Genomic DNA, 14,162 nt, shown 5'->3' on the forward strand with positions numbered 1-14,162 from the left:
ATCAATTCTCCTAGTCCAAAACACTTGCACTCAGATGGCCTAACAAGAACCCAAGCTCCTAAGCCCAAAAGAAAAGCCCAAACTCAAATCCCAAAATGAAAAAACCCAACAGACTGAGTACACAGGGCGTACTTAGTTGTACGCTAAGCGTACATGCAAAAAGGCTTATACACGGCGCGTACGGACATGTACGCCCAACGTACTCACCCATTAAGCCAAAATCAACATTAAGAAATTATTGCTGAAGACCAAAAGTCCAAACGATAGATCTAATCCCTAAAAAGCGTCTAGAACCATAAAGTCACCGACTTGGTGTCTTTAGATTCCCCAAAAGGATCCAAATTCAAGATATAGCACTCTAATTTCACTAAATGGACACAATCTCATGCATGGGTGATTCTAAACCCTAAATGTGCTAACTTTGTGGACTTTGAACCTCAAAAACACCAAGACTGGCAACTCAATGCTCTTGGGGTGGTATCAAACGACTAGATCTCATTCATGGGGCCAAAAAGGCTCCAAACCCCATACATACAAGATCTAAGCTACCAATGAACTAGATCATAGCTTTTTACCTCAAACAAGTAGGAACTGGAGTAGAGAATCTGGATCCACAAGCTTTTCCTTGATCAAAAACCTTGCACCAAGCTCCTTCTTCTTCATTATGAACCAAAGCACACCAAAATGAACACAATAGAGAGGTCTAGGGTTTCGAATATGATGCTATAAGGTCAGTGGAGGCTGAGAAATAAGGGTAACATGAGCCATAAGTGAGATTATATAATGTCTAACCCTTAAAATTAAGGTTCACTAAAAGGCATGTACGCACCGTGTACATATGCGTACGCCCCGTGTATGTGTCTAGGGTCCCGATCCCACCTCGCATGAGTATGCTAAGCAAACGCTAGTGTATACCCCGCACACTGGACTTTGCATCAGTACACCCCGTGTACTCCCTTTTTAAGCCCTATATACTAGGGTTTTTCCTTAAGCCCTAAATTCTTCTGAAAGCCGTAACTTTACCATTACAAGTCCAATATCGATGATCCATATATCCATGAAAAGGTAACAAGCAGCCCTATGCTCCTATCAACTCATACATGCCATAAAATTTCCCGAACAATAATCCAAATTCCATAAAAGCCTAATCTGACACTTTACCGAAATACCCCTTGGATCCAAAACACAACCGAACACTCGGATCATCTAAATTATGTCAGCCACACCTGAATGGAAAGCTTTTGAACGGGACGTTATGAATTTCCCTTACTTAAATTAGATTTCATCCTCGAAATCATTCCTTACCATCCCAGGCACGCCAGACGGCTTGAGAAACACCGTCGCAACCTTGAGTATACAATACCCTTCACAAAGCCAATCGAACCCAACCTTAACGGGCTCTCCGAACCCAAAAAAAAATGAACGAATCCATTCCCAGCCTAAAAATATCCCGTATAGAATAGTCACGCCCACTTAGCCTGAAATCTGAAATCTCGGATTAGTCTAACTCCCTGATAGACCATCCGCACTGAACCATAGCTAATTCCATTTCAGTTATCAATCAAACTAACTACTCAACATCTGATTACACAAGGTTTCTACTAGAAAACATAATCACAGACCATCTGCTGCTGCCGACAACTCTTTGCCTGACCAGAAGGGGCTAGATATTCCTATGAGAGAAGACTCATCCTGATAATAACAATTCCATGAACATAATGAACAACATGAGAGAAGCTGGGGAATAAGCCTTCTAATGCCGAACAAGACACTGCTTCATTTAGCTGTCGATCCAACACATCGGTGCTGAAATTCTGAAACCCCCATATTTACCTGACCCTCCTACAGATAAAACCAATCTGAAATACAATCAAAAGAGCCTAATCCACCATCGAAACTGAAACCATCCTTTAACCCTGAACCCTTCAACTAATACCCTTAGCATACATATTCATTACTTCATCTCTTACAGAAATGAAGACCTTGTACATAAACACTTGTAATTCCAAACATGAGTTCCCACCAAGAACCAACTTGGTACATAACTCATAAACTGAGATCCAAGGAACTACACTTGCATTTCACCCGAAATTTTATGATTCCCAAGAAACCTTTACTAATCCTGGATACAAAGATCTACATCCAACCCTGAGGCTAACATTCTCACAGTTGGTCCAGCCCCAGGTTCCATAGAGTCCAACTCCTGGAAATCCTGATCGATTCTCCCCCACTTGGATTTTTCAAAGCTATCCCACGAAACTTGATGTATTCTCAACCCATATTACCTTTATATATCGTGAATCGATGATTACCGACGCTTTCCAACACTAGCATTCCATTATTAGTCAATCACGATGATCGCTCAGCTTTGAAATCCAGATGAATACTTCCTTAACTCTTAGCAAGTCTGATAACCTCCATCGCTTCTTATGATACAACACCAGATCCTTATGTCTTTTATACTGATGACAAAGTTCATAAACCTTACTCTGAACTGGCGAATGTTCACCCCAACTTCCCATGCTCAAAGAATCTCAGAATTCTAACTATCTGCAACCCATGCGATAGTAAAATTCCCTTGGCACTTCCAATGACCAACAACTTATACAACAACTACCACCATCTTCTTGCTATCGCTCCTTACCCAACAATGGTAGTGGTTGAACCCAAAGGTTCTTCGATGGATAACTGTCGATCATACTAGAACAAATGTTATTACCATTTTAGTCTCACTTCATTAGAGAACTGAACAACCTGTTGGATTAGTGTCAAAGCCTGCAACTATATTTGGTATGTACTTGATCCGGTTGTGCATGATCCATTTAGGTTATCTTCACCAAAGCAACTTGACAGGATGACTCATAGAGAGAGAGGTTATTATGGTTTATTAATATATTATATGAATAATATATTAAAGGAGAAATCATATAGTTTAATTAATATTAGTCAAAAATTAATTGAGAATTAATTTTGTGGCTGAAAGACATTAATTAAATAAAGGGGACTGGAACTGCTAATTGTCTGATAGTTGGTTTTGGGCTGTGAAATCTCATGGTAATAAGGGGGACGAAATTAGGAGTGGAAGCCCACTCTAATCTCGTCCAAGGAGGCCTTATTCAAGAAGTTTCTCAAGTTTCTTAGGGCCTAAGTCATCCAATTAGGGTTTTGACTGAAACCCTAGCAGCTCAGCTATTTAAGGGACCCCATGGCTTCAGTTTTGGCGACACCAAGAAACCCTAAGGTTACTATAGCCGAAATTGTTCCTCTCTTCTCCTCTCTCCTAGATAATCTTCTTGCTTGTGGTGTTTGTAAGCCATTAGAGGTGTTACACTTGTAACACTAAGCTTCTTGAAGATCAAAGATTCTTGCAACTATTGAAAGCTATCATCTAAACTTTATTCTAGATTTCGTTTTTAATAGTATGCTAGATTAGGGTTTCAAGCTTTGGATAAATTTTCATGTACAATAGAGAAACCTAGATCCAAAGCTTTAGGGTTTTGCATGTGCACATAGGATGTTCTTGTTGGGTTTTGAGCATTCTAACACTCCTAAGTGTACATGCAACCCTAAATACCTTGGATCTATGTTTTCTCTATTATACATGCAAATAAGAACTTCCAAGGTATTATCCTAATCTAGCATACAAAACAATAACTATAGCAAGATAGAATACATACCTCTTTGGTGTAGAAAGTCTTCATGAAGCTTGAGTGCCAAGTGCCCCAAGTGTGACACCTCAAATGGTTCACACAACACCAAATACACTTGGAATGACTTGAGAGAATTCTACACTTCATGAAAATCGGCTAGCCCTCTCTAGAATAATACTAGTGCCGATTTTGCCAAGAATAATATCTTTATATAGTGTTACAATTAGGGCAAACCCTAATTGTCATGACTTTCCATTTCCTTGGAATCATGGGTTCAAATACACCATGGAGCATCATATGGGTTTTGGCCCAACTAGATAATCCATGGAGCATTAGCCCACTATACAAGTATGGATGATTTACACAATCAACCCATATATTTAATTAGTCTTCTTTTGATCACTTAATTAATCCTAGATTAATTCTCGATCAATACTAATTAAATAATCTTATTATTCTTATTATTAATATACTAGAACTTATAATATATTAATAAGCATAAGTGTCTTATTTCTCTCTTTTAGTCTATCCAAGTGCATGATGCCATGCAACCCAAATGGACCATGTCGGGTCGGGTCAAGTCTTACCAATTACAGTTATGGACTTAGACATTAATCCAACAGTCTCCCACTTGGATAAGTCTAAAACTATTATTGCGTATGACTTCAGGAACCAACTGGCAATCGTAGCTCTCAAAAGCTTCTGTCGAACTCTGACCTTGTAGATGAACTCTGACCTTTGTCAATGACTTGTCCATTAGATAAGGGATCATATATTCCTCCATTCTAGATATCATATGGACTGAGACATGGATTATAATCATTCTCTCTGTCCATTTGTTGTTTCCCGATTTGCGATTTATGACGACTGACTAATTGAACAAATCAAATCAGTCCTGGCCCGGCCGAGCACTTACATTTGTCATCATCAAATCATCGAGGGGCCCACATATATCGCTTTTATCCCGAAGGTAAAAGGAACGGATAAACTTCGACTCATATGGCTTGTTCTACTACTTGTTGAATTATACACAAAGGCACGTTTTATAGCACCGAGTTACCAAATGCATTTTCGTGCAATCAATGTACTATCAACTCATAGTAACAACTCATATCTCTAGGTTTGAAGAATATAAGATATTATCGTCTCATGATCACTCGTGATAAAATCCATGAAGTGATTCCAATGAGCACGGGTTGAATCCAATACTCAGAACTTATGAGCACTCATGAGTGTTGTAGCCCTTTGTCCAACACCTTAGACCTCTACAAGCCAACCCATGACAGTCTTAATTCATATCTACTTCCAACATATGACCGACTGTGGATGGTTTGAATAACTTAGTCATCCCGGAAGAATAACCCAGTTTATTCGGGAAGTCAAAACATGCAAAATGAAACACAATAATAATTGAATCCAATATGGTATCAACCCTTTGAACATAAATAAAACACCTTTTATTTATCACCATATGATTACACATTATTCATTGTATACTATTTCAGCTATCAACTTTATTCTTGAATTTAAAACAATAGTTGTCCCATGCTCCAAGCATGTACACTATGTTTTCTTAAACACTAGTCATGCCACACACCAAGTATGCATACTATGTTTGTCTATGATCTTTACTTTGTGAACTAGATCAATTGAACATAACTTCAATGATTCTCTTTTCACACTCCCAAATCCTTACTGCAAATGCAAGAATTCCAAATTCATGCCATTTACTGAAATCTGTTAGATTCTCAAATTATATGCATTGATCTTCTTATAATGATTATGTACAAAATCAGAAAGACTTGACAACAATCATTACAGAGCATTCCAAAGGAGATCAGCTCCTTGGAAACGTCCTTCTTGCACTAAGTTTCCTTAATCTTACACAGATTGAAAAATCTAACTTTGAAACATTTCCAGATTCCATTTTGACTATCACTTCTGAACAAGAGTTGCCTCCTTACAGATTATGTGAATATGGTCCTTCCAGAATTATCACTATACTTCCAACTGTCCTTGACAACCAATCTTTGGTAAACCTTAGATTGTCCTCGACAATTGTTTAATCCTTTTAGTCATATTCAGTTCTAAACCTTTTCCCTTCTTAATGCCCCAGGCATTTTGAAAATTTTAGAAAGGATGAATATAGCACATGTAATCGATCCTATATCCGAAGCATATGGGACACGATTCATGATGTATCACATAAAGACTAAACCAGTCTTTTGCTATAATATTTCCATTTCTATTTGCCAAGTTCTCATAATTCAGATTATGAAAAGGGATGCCGTAATCATAATCGAATTTTAGAACGCAAATAATGGACCCGTATATAGAATTTCCTTATGTTGAGCCATTCCAACATGAAATTCATATATATCCTTGACTAAATGATTAAAACCTCACGATCTAAGCTTATAGATTTGAGATGAAGTATAATTTCCTCTCCCTTAATTATAGCAAAACAACTTTTTCCCAATTGAAACTTTTGTTTTCTATAATTAACATTGCTAACTTGCAATACTTATCATAATTATCATGCTCCCACTAACATGATGATTATTAGCATAACACTTATGCTCCCACTAGCTCTGACATGTATTCAGAAATCAGCTGACTTTCTTCCAAAGTTCAGATTTCTGATACTAGATTGTTTTGATAAGACCTTATCAAAAACATACACCTTCCCTTAGATAGCACACTTGTGTGTCTAAACAATTATGAAGAGGTATGCCATAATCATAATGGTTAGACCTTTTTGCCACTTCTCACAAGTCCAGGTTAGTGTGCCGGTAAACCACACACGCTCCACTAACGACTTTGAGAATGCAAATATCACAATTGCTATCTAGCTAAAATCTACTTAGTGAAAGTGTTTCCTCACCATCATTTTCATGAATCGGAGAGAAACCTTATGACACTTAGATTTTTATGGTGTATGAGTTCCTACCCATATGAATTTGTTAAAACCATAATCACAAGACACAGATAATGACAAATCCAAAACCATATGGATTGAACTCAATCTTAATTTCTTGCCACCTGGCAGCTCAAGGGCCTGCCATTGCTTCCAAGTAGTTGTGCAACTAATTGAGAACTCTAAGAACTCATATGAAAAAGCCAACTTTAACTGGAATGGGCGCAGAATATGTCAACACGATAGGTTATAAACCTCAAGTCGTGTGCTAGTGAAGAACTTCAGGTTTTATTCTTGATTAGTTCTTGAGACTTTCAAGACCTTTAAGACTCCCACTGTCCTCTTGACCTATAAGACTCCTTTGTCAAACATCCAAGAGATAGTGCGGATTCTAATCAAGACAAGCACTTCACACAATTGGCCTAAGTTGGTCTTTGTTTTATCCAAAACATCACAACTTGCCAATTTCAAATGTACAAGAGTAGAAAACTTTTACTCTTACATTTGACAAGTGTTTTAACCTTTTTTTTGAGACATGTCACTCAAGTTACAATCTTGGAGTATGACTCTAAGACTTGTATTGGAACGAAGTATGACTCATCTTCTTGATTTAACCACTTCAACAATTCAAGTTCCTCTTCTTAGTCATAAGAATGCACTAAGATTTCCTTAGAGAACTAATTGTGCTATGGTTTCTTAATCATTAAGATGATCACAAAACTGATACTAAAGTACTCTCCCATCTTTTCAGATTTGAGAAACTTTTATCCTTCTGCCATTTTGATTCTTCTTATTCGCTCTGCCATACATTGGAACCTTTTCCAATGTCTTAGAGTTACACTTAAGCTTGTAAGTATAATCATATTTACTGAGCTTTAGTAAACTATGACGAATAGTCTTATCAATCTTTTGTGGTGGACTTGACCAGTGCACAAGACTATGTACTCGATCCTTTAGTCCATTACTTGACTCACACATCCATGTGACCGAGTAATTAGTCTTAATTTTTTAATACTTGAAAGTTCTCATTCATCATGCTATACAACTTGCATGATTCCAAGTTCCGGTCCAATTGAAACTTGGGTGATGAGAATCTTTCCTTATTTGGTAAATCTAGACATTACCACAAATGAAAGAATCAATTTCATATTTCCACTCTTGCTCTTAATGGAATCATATAAGCAACAATTTTCTCTCAAATGCCATTGTAAGGATATTTTAAAATAAATAAAATCAAAAATTTTTCTTTTATTTTAAAACTTTGCGGAAAAACTTATCCTTACAATCCATATGAAAACTTGTTGTTACCTATTCCTAAGCAATATCTCATAACTCCTAAGAGGTAGCTCAAGAATCCGATCTTCAAACTATGCGATAGAAATCCATCTACGCCATCAGATTCAGCATATTCTTTCTTTAAGTTTCTTCACTTTTCTTTGATTCCTAAAACATCACCATGTGACCCAGTCACATCATGTATCAAGAATCTCATAATAGAAACTTAACAGAGTTAGATAGTGGACTTTACCTGGAGTAGAGTCAAACTTATTGACTTTAACATCCTTAGGTAAATTTGGCAGCTTCGCAACCAATGCCCCTTCCTTTGGCAATATAAACATATGGACCCTTTGATAATGGTACACGAGACTATCACAGACTTAGCTTTTCTCTTTACCATTTGGTCAACCGAGTTGACTATGGCCGATCCCTTTCCACTGGGAAGAGAGAGCTTTACTAGATATCCAATGTCATCATTGTCAATGTCCATAAAGATTTAGGAAGTTGATCTTAGCAAATAGATAAGGTCATTAAGGGTCTTGTCATAGTCTGTTTCATAGGTGTCCCAAAGGAACTCACTATGTGACTTAGAAAGTGATTGAACCACCAACTTTCTCAAGACTTTGACACCCAACTCTCCCGGCTTGTCAATATGTGACTACATCTCCAAGATGTGTTCACACCTAGACCTTGCCTTGCCAATAGGGCTTGAGTGACCTTAAACTTTTCAAAAACTTGTGGGTTGGGGAGAATAATTGGAGGAGATGAAAGAAGTATGATATCCATGGGACATCATCTTCATTAGGAAACCTTGTTTCAAGAGATTTGGGAAGATCATAGGTGTCTAAACCAGACATCTTTTGGGAGATATTCAAGATAGTTGATTTTAAAGTCCTTAATATGACACCCAATATGAAATATTAAGGCTAGGACCCAACAAACTATTTTATAACTTAGAAGAGGTATGCCATAATCCAAGCTATAAAATATTTGAAGGTAGGTGAATGACGATTCACCAATTTCCACCAAGATAAACGAAATGTATTATTAGGTTTTAATTGGTTTTGAAACTCCTAGATCTTTGAGATTCATTGAACTGTTCAAAGGCATGTTTCAATCTCGAGTGTGCCCTTCAGGTTTTGTGACTGGGATGCCGAGGATCACAAAACAAGGTGTGAAGTAACCATGCAAATCACTTGGTACCCTTAATAAATTACCCCTCAATCGATGTGCCGGTTAACCACACACGCTCCATCGATACTATGATAAATATTAAGTCACCCTTTACCTACCTTGTTAAGTCCAAGTTAGTGTGCCGGTTAACCACACACGCTCCACTAACGACTTAGACAAAGTGTAAAGTGTAATTTCATGGGTTAGCACCTTATTCACATTTTTCCTAAGTAACTAAGACTGGGTATTATTAAGAGTTTAGTTACTTAGTATTTATCATTAATACTTTTAATGAAGGGAGAATTATAGTCCTGTCAAACCCGTTCGGCTAACGACCCTCCACCGGTCAAGCAAGCGGTGGGTGAGAGTGGACACCCATTAAGTTGCCATTTTATAGGCAACAACCTTATACCCACCTTATAGACCGGCTTCGTGAATGAGGCGTACTAGCGGTAAGACTGACTTTACTCTTATACATATATATATTATTAACTTATAATATTATAAAGTATAAGGGTTGAATTTTAACTTTTAAAATTCTAAGGGCTAACTTGGAATTAAAGTATTCATAAGGAAAACTTTTCAAATTCCAAAACTTGAGGGCAAGTTTTGAAACTATTCAAAACTAATTAATTCCATAACTTATGTGTTTAAAGTAGTTTTAATCCAAAAACTCTTCAAGTTCCATAACTTGAGGACAAGTTATGGAAGACTTTAAACTAATAAAAGAACTAACTTTTCTTTATTTTATAACTTATGGATTTAATTATGGTTACATATTTTTCTTTTAATGAAGTGACTCTTGAACTTCCATAACTTGAGGACAAGTTATGGAGTCATAAAAAATTATTCAATGACACAAGACTCTTCATTTTGTAACCATTGCCAACTTTTATGAGTTTTATGAGTCTTTAATGTGACTCTTCATGTAACTTGAGGACAAGTTACACAAACACATTTTATACTCAACTCTTAGATTAAAATGGATTGAAAACAACTATTTCACTCAACATTTCTATTAATCTAAGCAACTCATAAGAACAAGATAATTCAAATCAAACTTTTTCATGTAATTAGTCTAAACCTTAAACTAATACAAGACATGAATCTATTGACAATTATCTTTGAAAATGGATTAGCATGAACATTACCACATCAAAAACAAGTTTATAAGTTCAAAAACAACTTAGGGTAATGTTCCTAGTCCATTTCTAGCCAAAAAACTCGAAAATATGTTGTCTGGGGGTCCAACTCGTCGAGTGCATGAACCAACTCGGCGAGTTGGATCGATTTGATCACTTTTTAGGCATGGACTCGCCGAGTCTCCTGATGGACTCGCCGAGTCTAATGATCAGACAGCAACAAATTCGTTTTTTCCAGCTTCTATTGCAGGTATAACAAGAAAACAAGCCTAGGCTCTGATACCACTGTTGGGTTTTGAGCATTCTAACACTCCTAAGTGTACATGCAACCCTAAATACCTTGGATCTATGTTTTCTCTATTATACATGCAAATAAGAACTTCCAAGGTATTATCCTAATCTAGCATACAAAACAATAACTATAGCAAGATAGAATACATACCTCTTTGGTGTAGAAAGTCTTCATGAAGCTTGAGTGCCAAGTGCCCCAAGTGTGACACCTCAAATGGTTCACACAACACCAAATACACTTGGAATGACTTGAGAGAATTCTACACTTCATGAAAATCGGCTAGCCCTCTCTAGAATAATACTAGTGCCGATTTTGCCAAGAATAATATCTTTATATAGTGTTACAATTAGGGCAAACCCTAATTGTCATGACTTTCCATTTCCTTGGATCCATGGGTTCAAATACACCATGGAGCATCATATGGGTTTTGGCCCAACTAGATAATCCATGGAGCATTAGCCCACTATACAAGTATGGATGATTTACACAATCAACCCATATATTTAATTAGTCTTCTTTTGATCACTTAATTAATCCTAGATTAATTCTCGATCAATACTAATTAAATAATCTTATTATTCTTATTATTAATATACTAGAACTTATAATATATTAATAATCATAAGTGTCTTATTTCTCTCTTTTAGTCTATCCAAGTGCATGATGCCATGCAACCCAAATGGACCATGCCGGGTCGGGTCAAGTCTTACCAATTATAATTATGGACTTAGACATTAATCCAACAGTTCTTTTGCTCAAAACCCATCATAACCAATCTGACCATAGACCTCCCATACGATGCCCCTAAACTAACCCTTCCAACGCATCGAATCATCAATCGAACAAACTGAAACACCTTCAGCAAGACACAATTCACTAATGATTTTCAGCATGCAAGATGGCATATAACAATCCGATGATTTAATCTAGACAATAGCAGAGCACCAAATCAAAGATAATGCTTACCCAAGCCAACAAAATTTCTAAAGCAATATAGATTCTGATAATAATCAAGAAAAAGTAAATATAACATACCCGCGATAGCTTCTGAAGAAATCATGTCCTCCTCTTCTTGTCAAAGTACCTGCAGCGGAACCGGAGCTTCCCCAACTGCCAAGCGGGACAGTTTGCTCTGAAGGGACCAGGTTGATGACATCGATGACACAATTCTACCTCTAGGGTGCATTCTGATGGGTTTTGAGCATTCTAACACTTCCTAAGTGTACATGCAACCCTAATAACCTTGGATCTATGTTTGTCTAATTATCATGCAAAGTTGATTTCCAAGGCTATGATCCTATCTAGCATACATGGGGAACAATTTTAACTTGAATAATAGATAGAACTACATACCTTGTTGTTGTAAGTGTTCCTTGAAACCTTGTGAGCCTAGCACCTCAAGTGTGATGCCTCAAATGCTTCACACAACACCAAATGTAAAGTATAAACTTGAGAGAATACTCTAACACACTCAAAATCGGCCAAGCCCTCTTGTTTCTCTTTTGTGTAACCGATTTTGGGGAGAGACATGGTCCTTATATAGTGTGTTGCATTAGGTAAAACCCTAATGTAACATGAATCTTCATTTCTCAATCCATGGGTTAACTCCATGGAGCATCCTATGGGTGGAACCCAACTTCATAATCCATGGAGCCTTTTAGCCCACTATATAAGATATGGAAGATTTACATAATCTACCCATATATTTAATTAGTTATTCTTTTGATTACTTAATTAATTCTAAATTAATTCTTGATCAAAACTAATTAAATAATATTATTAATATATTAGAACTTATAATATATTAATAAACCATATGTGTTATTTCTCTCATTTAGTTTATCCAATTGCATGGTGCCATGCAATCCAAATGGACCATGCCGGGTCGGGTCAAGTATTTACCAGAAATAGTTATGGACTTAGACACCTTATCCAACAGTCTCCCACTTGGATAAGTCTAATAACTATAACTACAATACTTCAGGACCCGATCGGCAATCGTAGCTCTTTCAAGGTCTCTCAGAACTAAGAAGATGTTGATACGCCATTTAAGATAAGTGATCATATAATCCTCTATTCTAGATATCAGCCGGACAAATACATGGAACAATGTCTTAATTATTGTCCAGCAGTTTGTTTCCCGATTTCCAATTTGTTTGACAAAGAACTTAATTGAACACATCAACTTAGTTCTTACCGGGCCCGGTACATAGGTCAAAACAAAATCATCGAGGGGCCCAGATATCAGCTTCTAATCCAAGAAGGAACAGATAAACTTTGACTCATATGTTTGTTCTACCACTCATTGAATTACACTCAAAAGCATGTTTTATAACACCGAGTTACCAATACGTTTTCGTACAATCAATGCATAACCAAATCGTAAGTAACAAATCACATCTCTAGGTTTGAAGACTTATATGATATTACCGTCTCACGATCACTCGAGATAAAATTCCATGAAGTGATTCCAGTGAGTGTGGGTTGATTCCAATACTCAGAACTTATGAGCACTCATGAAGTGTTGTCTTATATCCTAACACCTACAACCAACTTCATGACAGTCTTACTTCATATCTACTTCCAACATATGACTGACTGTGGAAAATTTGAATAATATGTGAAACCACAACATACTATTTGTTGGATATAGTGTCTAAGCCCATAACTATATTTGGTATGTACTTGACCCGACCCGGCATGGTCCATTTGGGTTGCACTTCACCCGAACAATTTATGGATAATATTTGAGAATAGTACAAGTTATGATTTATTAATATATTATAAGTTCTAATATATTAATATAAGATCATATTATTTAATTAGTAGTGATCTATAATTAATCTAGGATTAATTTAGTGATCAAAGATATTACTAATTAAATATGGGCTTCTATATTTATATTGTGTGGGCTAATGCTTATTTAGAATGGGCTAGGCTTGGATGGAAAAGTCCATGGATACTCCATGGAGCTTTGACCCATGGATCTCATGGAAATGAAGAGACATGGGTATTAGGGTTTACATGGATGTAACCCTAATCCACCACACTATATAAAGGAGGCTTTGGTTCTTGAAATCATACTAGTTGACACTTGTTGAGGTGAGGCCGATTTCAAGATAGTAGTATTTATTCTCTCAAAGTTCCAAGTTTGTGGTGATTTGTGACTTTCATTTGAGGCATCCACATTATTGGTGCTAGGCTCTAAAACTCCAAGCAATCAACTACAACTTCAAGGTAAGCATTTCTACTAGCTTTATTTGATTCATGTTCCCCATGCCATGCTAGTTAAGATATGAACCTTGGAAAAATAATTATTTGCATGTATCTTAGACAAACATAGATCCAAGGTTTATTAGGGTTGCATGTACACTTAGGAAGTGTTAGAATGCTCAAAAAACCCTTCAGTGGTATCAGAGCCTAGGTTTATTTGTTTGATACTTGATGCAAAAAAAAAAAAAAAAAAAAAAAAAAGTTGGAAAAGTCGAAAATAATTAAAAAAAAAAAAAAACGGAATTTCGGCTTTAGTTGCTGGAAATGAATTGGAAACATTACTCTAAACTGTTTTGGTACTTGAAAACTTGTTTTAGATGGAGTAATGTTTTTGCTAATTCATTTACAACAACTAGTTATCAAAATTACAAAGTTTTATGTGATTTTGATTCTTGAAAGTGTTCATATTCATATTCTTGTTCTTATGATGTTTAGAT

The sequence above is a fragment of the Lactuca sativa genome, chromosome 1 (genome assembly GCF_002870075.4).
Source record: "Lactuca sativa cultivar Salinas chromosome 1, Lsat_Salinas_v11, whole genome shotgun sequence".
In the NCBI taxonomy this organism is placed as follows: domain Eukaryota; kingdom Viridiplantae; phylum Streptophyta; class Magnoliopsida; order Asterales; family Asteraceae; genus Lactuca; species Lactuca sativa.